Source organism: Rutidosis leptorrhynchoides, chromosome 4, assembly GCF_046630445.1.
Source record: "Rutidosis leptorrhynchoides isolate AG116_Rl617_1_P2 chromosome 4, CSIRO_AGI_Rlap_v1, whole genome shotgun sequence".
In the NCBI taxonomy this organism is placed as follows: domain Eukaryota; kingdom Viridiplantae; phylum Streptophyta; class Magnoliopsida; order Asterales; family Asteraceae; genus Rutidosis; species Rutidosis leptorrhynchoides.
The window spans coordinates 71,290,034-71,299,403 of record NC_092336.1 but is presented as its reverse complement, the minus strand read 5'-3'; the positions used below and the strand labels follow the sequence as shown (position 1 = coordinate 71,299,403).

The 9,370-nt window shown below is 34.1% G+C and overlaps 1 long non-coding RNA gene across 1 annotated transcript; it reads left to right on the top strand.

Annotated features, from left to right (window-relative positions):
* Positions 1–1,757: 1,757 nt before the first annotated feature.
* On the top strand, positions 1,758–5,139 carry LOC139840026 (uncharacterized). Its single transcript, XR_011757185.1, has 3 exons — positions 1,758–2,423; positions 2,570–3,969; positions 4,703–5,139. It is a non-coding gene; the product is annotated as an uncharacterized lncRNA (long non-coding RNA).
* Positions 5,140–9,370: the final 4,231 nt, after the last annotated feature.

Below are 9,370 nucleotides of genomic sequence, written 5' to 3'. Positions count from 1 at the left end.
AAATTCATTTTTTACAGATAGCTGACATGCAATTCAATAATTCATGGGTGGAAGATCCGGATACCGTTAAAGATCACGTTTCCATCCATTTTCATGGGTGAAATTTTGTGCACTACTGATGAAATAAAGGAGTCATTGATGGTTTCGATGGTGATATCCTCCGGGCTTGAATGGGTTCACTATGTCGTTTTTCACGTTATGTTCAACTTTCAACTTTAAGTTTGTGGTGTTATCCATGGGTGCTCATTAGCATCTCTTATTAGTTGTTAGACGTTGTCTGCTGTTGTTATGCTATGCCTTTTGTTTAGTATGCATAGCATTTAGTTTTCTTGTTTATTTTTTGAATTCTTCATCATTTTGATGAAGTTTTTATTTCTATATTAATATATTTCCTTTTTTTCACCAAAAAAAAAAAAACAAAACAAAACAAAACTGTGAGACTATTTGCTTTTTACTCGGTATTTGCTACTGGTATTTTACTAATTTTTTTTTTTTTTTTTTTTTTTTTTTTTTTTGTCATGTGTTCCTCTTTCTCCCCCATTTTTCTCATCCCCTGTCATTTTACTCTATTTTAGATCTCAACTTCTCAAATACATTTAACAATTAAAGCCCCACTATCTCACCCATGAATTTAAAGCGACTGTAAATTGTGTTTTATATCGTGCATTCTCAACCAAGTTTCATTGTATTTTATTACTAGCACTCTACTCATCTCTTTTGAATATGAAGCCATGAAGGTGTTGACATTTGGTATTTTAACTGCCACAACCACCAACGACTTCGTCTCCGTCACAACCGCTTTTTATGGCATCACCGCCGCGAGCACCATTAACGCCGATAAAATTAGGTTAACCGCCACCAAACATTTTCTCCTCTCACCCCATATTTAAACCCAAACCTTACTTTAAACTCATTTCATCTTCTAGAAGAACCCTAGATCTAAAACCAAACCTTAAACCTAAAATCATTCTCCCGCCTCCGTGTTGTCTACCTTGATCCGTGTTGTCCACTTTGCTCGGCACTCGATCGCTGTTATTTGAACGACGACGACTCCACGCTAGGGATGTCATCGGGTCGGGTTTGGGTCGGGTTTAGGTAATCCCGGACCCGATTAAGAAACCCCGCCCCAAACCCGGCCCGAAACCCATCGGGTCCCCATTTACTTACATACTATCGGGTTTCGGGTTTCCCCACGGGTAAACGGGTATACCCAATTAGTCATTATGTATTTATTTTTCAATAAGTTACCAAATCAAAATATCGAAAAATAACTTAACTACTTCATGTCTAAAGTATTAAAAATATCACATACAAAAAACTTGATTGAAAAGTTTTTAAAATACTCAAATATACAAAGTATATAAAATATCACATTTCGAAAACTTATTGTATATGATTATATTGAATAAAATTAAACTCGTTTTCAAAACAAATAAGAGAAATTTTTCATATATTTATAATATAATACTAATAATAAAATTTTACATAAAAATTATTATTAAAACTTCTCGGGCCGGGTATACGGGTATGTGGGTCGGGTATACGGGTCGGGTAAACGGGTTTGTATCCAAAACCATACCCGAACCCGAATCCGGAAATTTTTTTGTAACCATCCCCATACCCGGCCCATAACCCGACGGACTCGGGGCAAACCCGGCCCAAGTATAACGGGTTTCGGGTTTCCCATCGGGTATGGGTCATTTTGCCATCCTACTCCACGCATCCACTATGCAGGTTAACTCATTCTCAATCAATCATCTCCATAAGTGTAACATTTGTCTAAGTTTGTCCATAATGGTTGATGTAAATTATAATTGTAAATAATAGTATTGTATGCTGTAAATTTTAGTTTCTATCATTTTGGCTAGAAATTGACGATAGCAGTCACGAGAGCTTAATTTCATTTTATGTTTTCTTTTCTTGTGGGTTTTGCATTTGCGTTGAGAAGTGGTACATAATGCCATTTCAATAATTATATCAGCCAAAGACCGCATTGTCGTTCGCCGTTTACTTTTTTGCCGTTTTTTAATAAGGAAATAGGGTTGGATCAATTTTGGCAGCTTCCTATTTGTTATTATACCCTCGGAATTACTGTTCCTCCCCTACCTAGTGCTTACTTACTGCTGCTTAATTATTTTACTCCGTATAACATCCACCTCACCGCTTCGTTTCTCTTTGTTCATGCGATTAGGGTTTTTCTTTTTTGGGGTATGAGCGATTGGGGTTTTTTCCGTTTGGGGCACCGATTAGAAAGATTCGTTTTTTGTTTCTTCAATTGTCATTACTAGTTAGGGTTTTCGAACTCTTGCGGCTGCTGTCGTGGCCGCCATGACATCCATCCAGGTTAATTTTTTCATCTATTTTTGATGGTTTTGGGAACTCATTGAGATTGTTTTGATTCGGTCATGGCTCCATCCGTTCAGGTATGTTCTTTTTGGAATTGGTAATTATATAAAAAATGTTAGCTTTTTGATTTAATTTTTGAAATTTGCAAATTTGTTTCGAATTCATGTGCTGGTAGTTGTATTTATTTTTATTAATTTATTTGTTAATATATGTTGAATTGTAGTGGTTGAATACAAGAATAGAAGAAGAGAATGTTGTAGCCTGTGTTTTTTGATGCCACGACTGTTGTGAATGCTTTTTAAGGAAAAAAATGTATTTGCGTCTCGCTAATTATTCTGTAGTTTGTAGCTATCATGAACCGTTTTTTTAACCTGACTTTATGCATATACAATAAAAAAATGTGGCAATGATGATCAATTTTTTTTGGTGGAATAGTTAACAAAATTGAAACGCATACTGGCGAGGATGCGATTTCATGTTTTCTCAGTTGACTTAATATATAGATCTGAGCTTCAGTTTGTTTACTGATTATTCTGCTTCTGTGATCAGATGTGTTGTATGAAAAGTTAATCAAAAGAGGTGATGATGATCAGTATGTATGTCACAGGCATAACTTTTAACAAAAAGAAAAACTTACACTACGAGGCAATTTATGGATTGCAGCCATGTACTTTTATGGTTTCTTCATTGATTTTATACATTGTTATAAACAATGAGCAATTGTGATTTTGTATCATGGCGGGGCAATCTACGGATTGCAGCCATGCTAATTCATGGCCTCTTGCTCGATTTTAAACGTATATTTGAGCCTCATTTTATGATGTATACTTTCTGATATTGGTGTAAAAAGAAGGCTGCTAAACAGTTTCATGGAATTGATTCATATTTTGGCGACACAACATGCCGGTTGCAGCCATTATGTTTCATGTAGTGTAAACTTTTGCGTTTGTCGTGTTAAATAGCCAAACAATGCTTTGTCGTATGGTGGTTGGTCGTTGGCATGTTGTTGAATGTGCAGGTGACGGTCATGGTTTTATCGATGGTCACTATGATGATCGCTATCATTCATGGAATAGGGTCACACTATGGCAAGGCAACCTATCAGTTGCAGCCATTATGACTTAACAACTTGAACTATGGTATCTTAATAACATAGCTATAGTCATTGGGCGTCTTAGTCCGCAACAACCTTATGCTTTGCCATGATTACCATTTTTGTTATCCACAATTTCAATGTTTTAAAAAGTTTTAAAATGAGAGGTTGTGATGATGGACATCTAGAACCTTGATTGAGTAATGAAAAAAAGCAGACAAATCTTGGCGGGGCAACCTATAAGTTGCAGCCATGGTGTTTCATATTTTCTTCTTGATTCTGCAATGAGAAACATGGATACATATCTTGGCGAGGCAACGTATAAGTTGCAGCCATGTCAGTCAATGACCTCTTGCTTAAACATATACACACACCTGAGCCTTATTTTTCTTTACAGCGTAGGCATTAAGTTTTTTTTGTGTTGCAACCGCCTATATCTCGGATAACTCAGCTCAAGTGCAGTCTATTTCAGGTTTCTGGATCGATATACAACTGCTTTACCGCGAGAATTTGCTACTCATATAAAAAAGGTACCATTTATACTGTTACTAACCCGTCTACCTGTAGCTATATATGTATATTTTGTGTATATGTAGTCAGGGATTGTAAATCTTTAAAAAGGCGACCACAATTGCTACTGTTTATTTTATTTAATGTTGATTGTTTTACTTTTTTCTTATTAAATTGTGATTTATAACAGTATGCATATGTATATGTATATATATATATATATATATATATATATATATATATATACATATATATACATATAAATGTATATACATATATATATACAAAACAGTATGTATATATGTGTACATATATATACATAACATTATGCATATATATATGTATACAAGTGTTTCCTTAATTTGCTATACTTTTGGAGATGAATTCATAGTAAAATTACATTGAAAATGAAGAGAAATCTGGGTTAGAACTATTTGAACACTTGACCCGGTTAGGCTAAAAAAGTGTCAACATCTTGGGTACATGTTGATTGAAATAGGAAACTATGACCAAAATGGAGAAAAATGTTGATTGAAACTATTTGAACAGTTCATTCGTTTGGGCCAAAAGTGTCAAAGTAAACCAATATTTTTTATACATTTTGGAAAAATTGTTCCTATAAAGTTAGAAAGAACATTTAATAAAAGAAAATGTGCATATACACTGTTCTAATATTTTAGTTTCTTTTTATTTTATTTTATTACGGAATGCTATGTTATAAAGATATTAATCATATCGTTTCTTTTGCTATAGGTATAAATAGATATTATCGAGTTACATCCCAAAATATTAGGAATCGTTTGCTGAGGCAGGTGTAATTTTTGCGGGTTGGTGACTTTCAGATTGACAGAACATTTTTATGAAGTTACCCTTAATAAGGAGCCTCGATTCGCCCTTGCCTCTACGCGATTTTTATCTAATGACAATGTTGACTAGGAAAAAAGCTAAGAAAAAGTCTACAAACTACTCGCAGTGCGGTGTGCAGGTTTCAATCGATGAAATTCGAAAAAAAACTTGAGCGCATTAATTATTTATAGATTATATTGTGCCCTCGGTATATTTTTGAAAGTTGATCTAACAACACGTAAACTCAGAAACCAAATGCATTACTTTTGTTATGTAACTGGTGAAAACGAGTTTATGTATATATTTCGTCTATTAAAAACATCCCAAAAACGTAGCAACGCCCGCACCGGGTGTGTTATTTGTATGTGCATTAAGAACTTGTAAGAAATGCATTATGATGTTGTAAATAGCTATTGTTCATAAATAGTGTGTGTTTTAGATAAAGGGATAGTTGGTGTATGAGATGAAGTGTGTTATTTGTATGTGCATTAAGAACTTGTAAGAAATGCATTATGATGTTGTAAATAGCTATTGTTCATAAATAGTTTGTGTTTTAGATAAAGGGATAATATTAAACAACTTAAATCAAGTTCTATCATAAAATAAGAACATCAACGGGAGAAAAAAAAAATGCAACAAACATCATGAAATGACTCAAATAATTGCATCTAAAATTTAAAGATTGATATTTCAAGATCAATATAAGAACAGAAGTTTTAACAATAATATTCAACAACTTAAATCAAGTTCCGCTAATAAACCATAAAAAATGAACATCAACGAAACATTAAACAACTACGTTGAATAAACCTAAGAACTTGAAACTCGAAATTAGAACGACGTTGAATAAACCTAAGAAAATGCCGGTAAAACAATTGGTTTTTAAGTAAAAGCATTTGGTAACACAAACAACAAAAACCAAAGCATGATTAACCACTATTACGCACTGCGGGGATCGGAATAATGATGCCGCCGCCATAATAAAAGTACGTGATGATAAAGTCAATCTCCGAACGACTTCTTAAGCTACGAGGTATCAATAGCATGCAAAATTGAAATACGGGTGTCACTTTTGAACGGTTTAAATTACATGTAGCAAAAGTACTGAAAGATGGTTACCGGGTGATACTGCTCCAAATGAACATATATTTAGGCACAATATCCTTCAAATATGTAAAGCTTTTAGTTGCAATTGTTCTATTTTTATCTAAGTATTCGTTTAAATAAATAAGTGCGAAGACAAAAGAAGAAAACGACGATTTGAAGACGCAAATGACCAAAAAGCTCAAATGTACAAGATATAATTCAAGTGGTTCAATTTATTGATAAGAAACGTCTAAAAATTACAAGAGTACAAGTCGCGGAACGCAATGTAACGACCCTGGATTTTCCAACATTTAATTATTAATAATTTTATTATTAATGCTTGTGTTTTAATAAACGTGTTCTTATACGTGTTACTTGTTACCGTATTTAACTTTTCATGGCCCGACTTGTCTTTGTGACACACGTACTTTTCACGAATAATATTTTCGAATATTATTTAAATTCATGATTAATTAATATTGATCATTTTTAATTAACTAATGTAACTAGTTAATTACTTGGGCTTTGTTTATTTAATTTGTTATTTACTTGGACTTGGGCCTTTATTAATGTACATGGACTTGGAAGCCCACCCTACTTTCTTGATAGACTAATTAGCCCATTATTATGCAAGTATTACATTAAGGCTTAAACTAGTTTAGTTAGTGACATAAGGATACTAGTTACATGTATACTTACACATCTTTCCCACACCATTTAACTTTATTACTTCTTCTAGCTCACACCATCTCCCCACGCATGAAAGTAGATTTGGACCCTTCCCCTTTGAGCTTGAAAACCGTCGGCCTTGTGAGAGGGTGGAGGGAGTTTTGTTTTCAATTTTTGGTTACTTATTCACTAGTATTACTTCACTTTTTCACACACTTCATTTTACACTTCTCATTTTCTCTCTAACTTGTAAGTAACAAAGCTTGGTTTTCTCTCTTTTTCTTCCAACAAAACCGAACCATATCATCATCATTCTTACTTGTTTAATTACTTGTAGTTGTTTGTTGTTGTTAATGATCAAGTTCTCTAACTTGTATCTTCATGTAATCTTGGTTACTTCCATCTTTTCTTTGATGAAGAACCAAGAACAAAAATCTAAACTTTCTAGTTTATGGTTCTATACTTAAAAGTTTTAAAGATTTAAAGTTCATAAGTTTCATAATTATACTTGTGTTCATGTTTTGTAGACTTAAATCCTAAGATCCAAACTTTAATTTGAATCTTCCTAAGTATGAAACAAACATAAACATAATACTTGTACTTTTGTTTAATTCTTTCTTTTGTAAGTACCTTAAAGTTGTGATGTTGTTAATTTGGTCAAGTATTACTAGTTAATCTTGATCTCATATTTCTTGAAACAAAAAGTTAACTTTATAAGTTCAAGAACATGGAAGTATAACTTTCTAGTTATAACTTCATATACTTATGTTGGATCTAAGTTTATATAACTTATGGTCTTCTAATTTTGTTGTAAATAAGAGCTTACAAGCGTACATACATTTTTCAAGTTGAAAATCTAAGTTTCATAACTTATGGTTTCATTAAAGTGTAGATCCAAGTTTTGTAAGTTAGGATCTAACTTAAGAACACTAGATCTAGACTTTCTAGTCTAGGACCTTTAAGATCTAACTAAGATCTAAGTTCTACAACTTAAGATCTTGTTTATTTAGTTCACTTTCAAGTTTGTAGCTTAATATTACTAGTAGAACTCATGTATGTGTCAGATCTAAGATCTTGATGTAACTTTGGTTCATCAAACTACATACAACTCTTAAGTGAGTTGTGCTACATATCTTAGACTTATACTAGTGTTACGATGGTCAACCCTTGGTTAAGATGATGCAAACCCATCAACGAGTTGTACACTTGAAGCTATATGCATCAAGGATGAGAACCGTGATGAGCATCAAGCACCAAGAACCCACCGGAACACATTTCTTACTGTTTTCTGGGTCTGATCAGACCACCTGGGCTACTGTAAAGTTTATTTTCAGATAGTTCGGTTCGAGTAGATGATTTTCCGTTTAGACCTCGTCTTAATCCGAGTTACGGTTTAGGATCTATGGCCTCCCGAATGTCACTACACCCTATTAACGTTGTGCTGAAATTTCTGACCTACTCGCACTTAAACCGTCACCACGGTCAAACGAAGACGAGTTTAGTTCTGGAAATTGGTCAGTACCTAGGGGACTCATATACGGAGCCATGGCCACTGGTCTCACCTCATTTCAGTTTGTATAGAGGTCGTGGCGACTGAACGAAGTCAGCCCTTATTTCAAACCCTAGTCTTGACTTAAAACTTACTTTACACTTTTTGTTTAATGATGAATGATGATGGTACTTAAGACCTAATTTACATACTTTTAAACCTTTGGGAATGATTTACTGACTTAGTAACTTTTGACTTAGGTTGAGGACCTTCCGGACCAAACTACTTGTTTAGTATTCCCGCGTATCGACTTTTACTACTTTCCACTGTGAGTTATAGCATCCCTTTTTACTTTAACTATTTTGGGAACTGAGAATACATGCGCATTTTACGTTTTACATACTAGGCACGAGTACTTAAACTTTATATATGTGTAGGTAATACAACGACATAAACTTTCCTCTTAGCTCGGTAACGTTTAGTCATTGGTCTTTGAACCAGTGAACGCGAATCTTAGATATGGATCCATAGGGTTTGACATCCCCACTCGGGCTAGTAGCGCTAGTATTTAACGGGTGTTTAATACTTCGTAAACTTACGCACTCGCCAAGTGTACTTTTAGAGGGTGTTATTTACGTTAAGTTAGTTACCAAGTGCCCACGATTATACATATACTTTTCATACTGTTTTGAAATATTGAAATTTTGTGGCCTACCTTACATTACTGTTATACTTAAACTATAGCTCACCAACCTTTGTGTTGACATTTTTAAGCATGTTTTTCTCAGGTGCTTAAGGTTTGATTGCTTCCGCTGTAGTTGCCATACTTTGTAGACTCCCGCTGCGCTTATTAGAGATGTCTTCGTATGAAACGTTTATTTGGCATTCAAACTTTATTACTTTTGAAAAATGAATTTGTAACGACCTATGGGTCACGTACTATTATTATCGCTTTCTATTCGTAGAAGCACACTATCGGTTGTTAAACATTTGAAGTTGGTTATGACATCACCTTTTCTTAATGAATGCAAACTTATTTTGAAACAGCATATAGTATTTGACCTTGTGATGATCATGTTGTTGATGTTTCGTACACGATGGTTTTGTACGGGGCATCACAATTGGTATCAGAGCATTGGTTGTAGGGAATTAGCTTGCATTAGTGAGTCTAGACCGGACCGAGTAAGATTCACTAATAGGACTAATCTACAACTTGTTGCATGCTGCTGCTTACTTTTACTGCTATATGCCGTATACTGTTACTTGCTTTCACTACTGCATGCTATTATCTGCTTTCAATTGCATGATACATGTCGTTATTGCCATGCTAC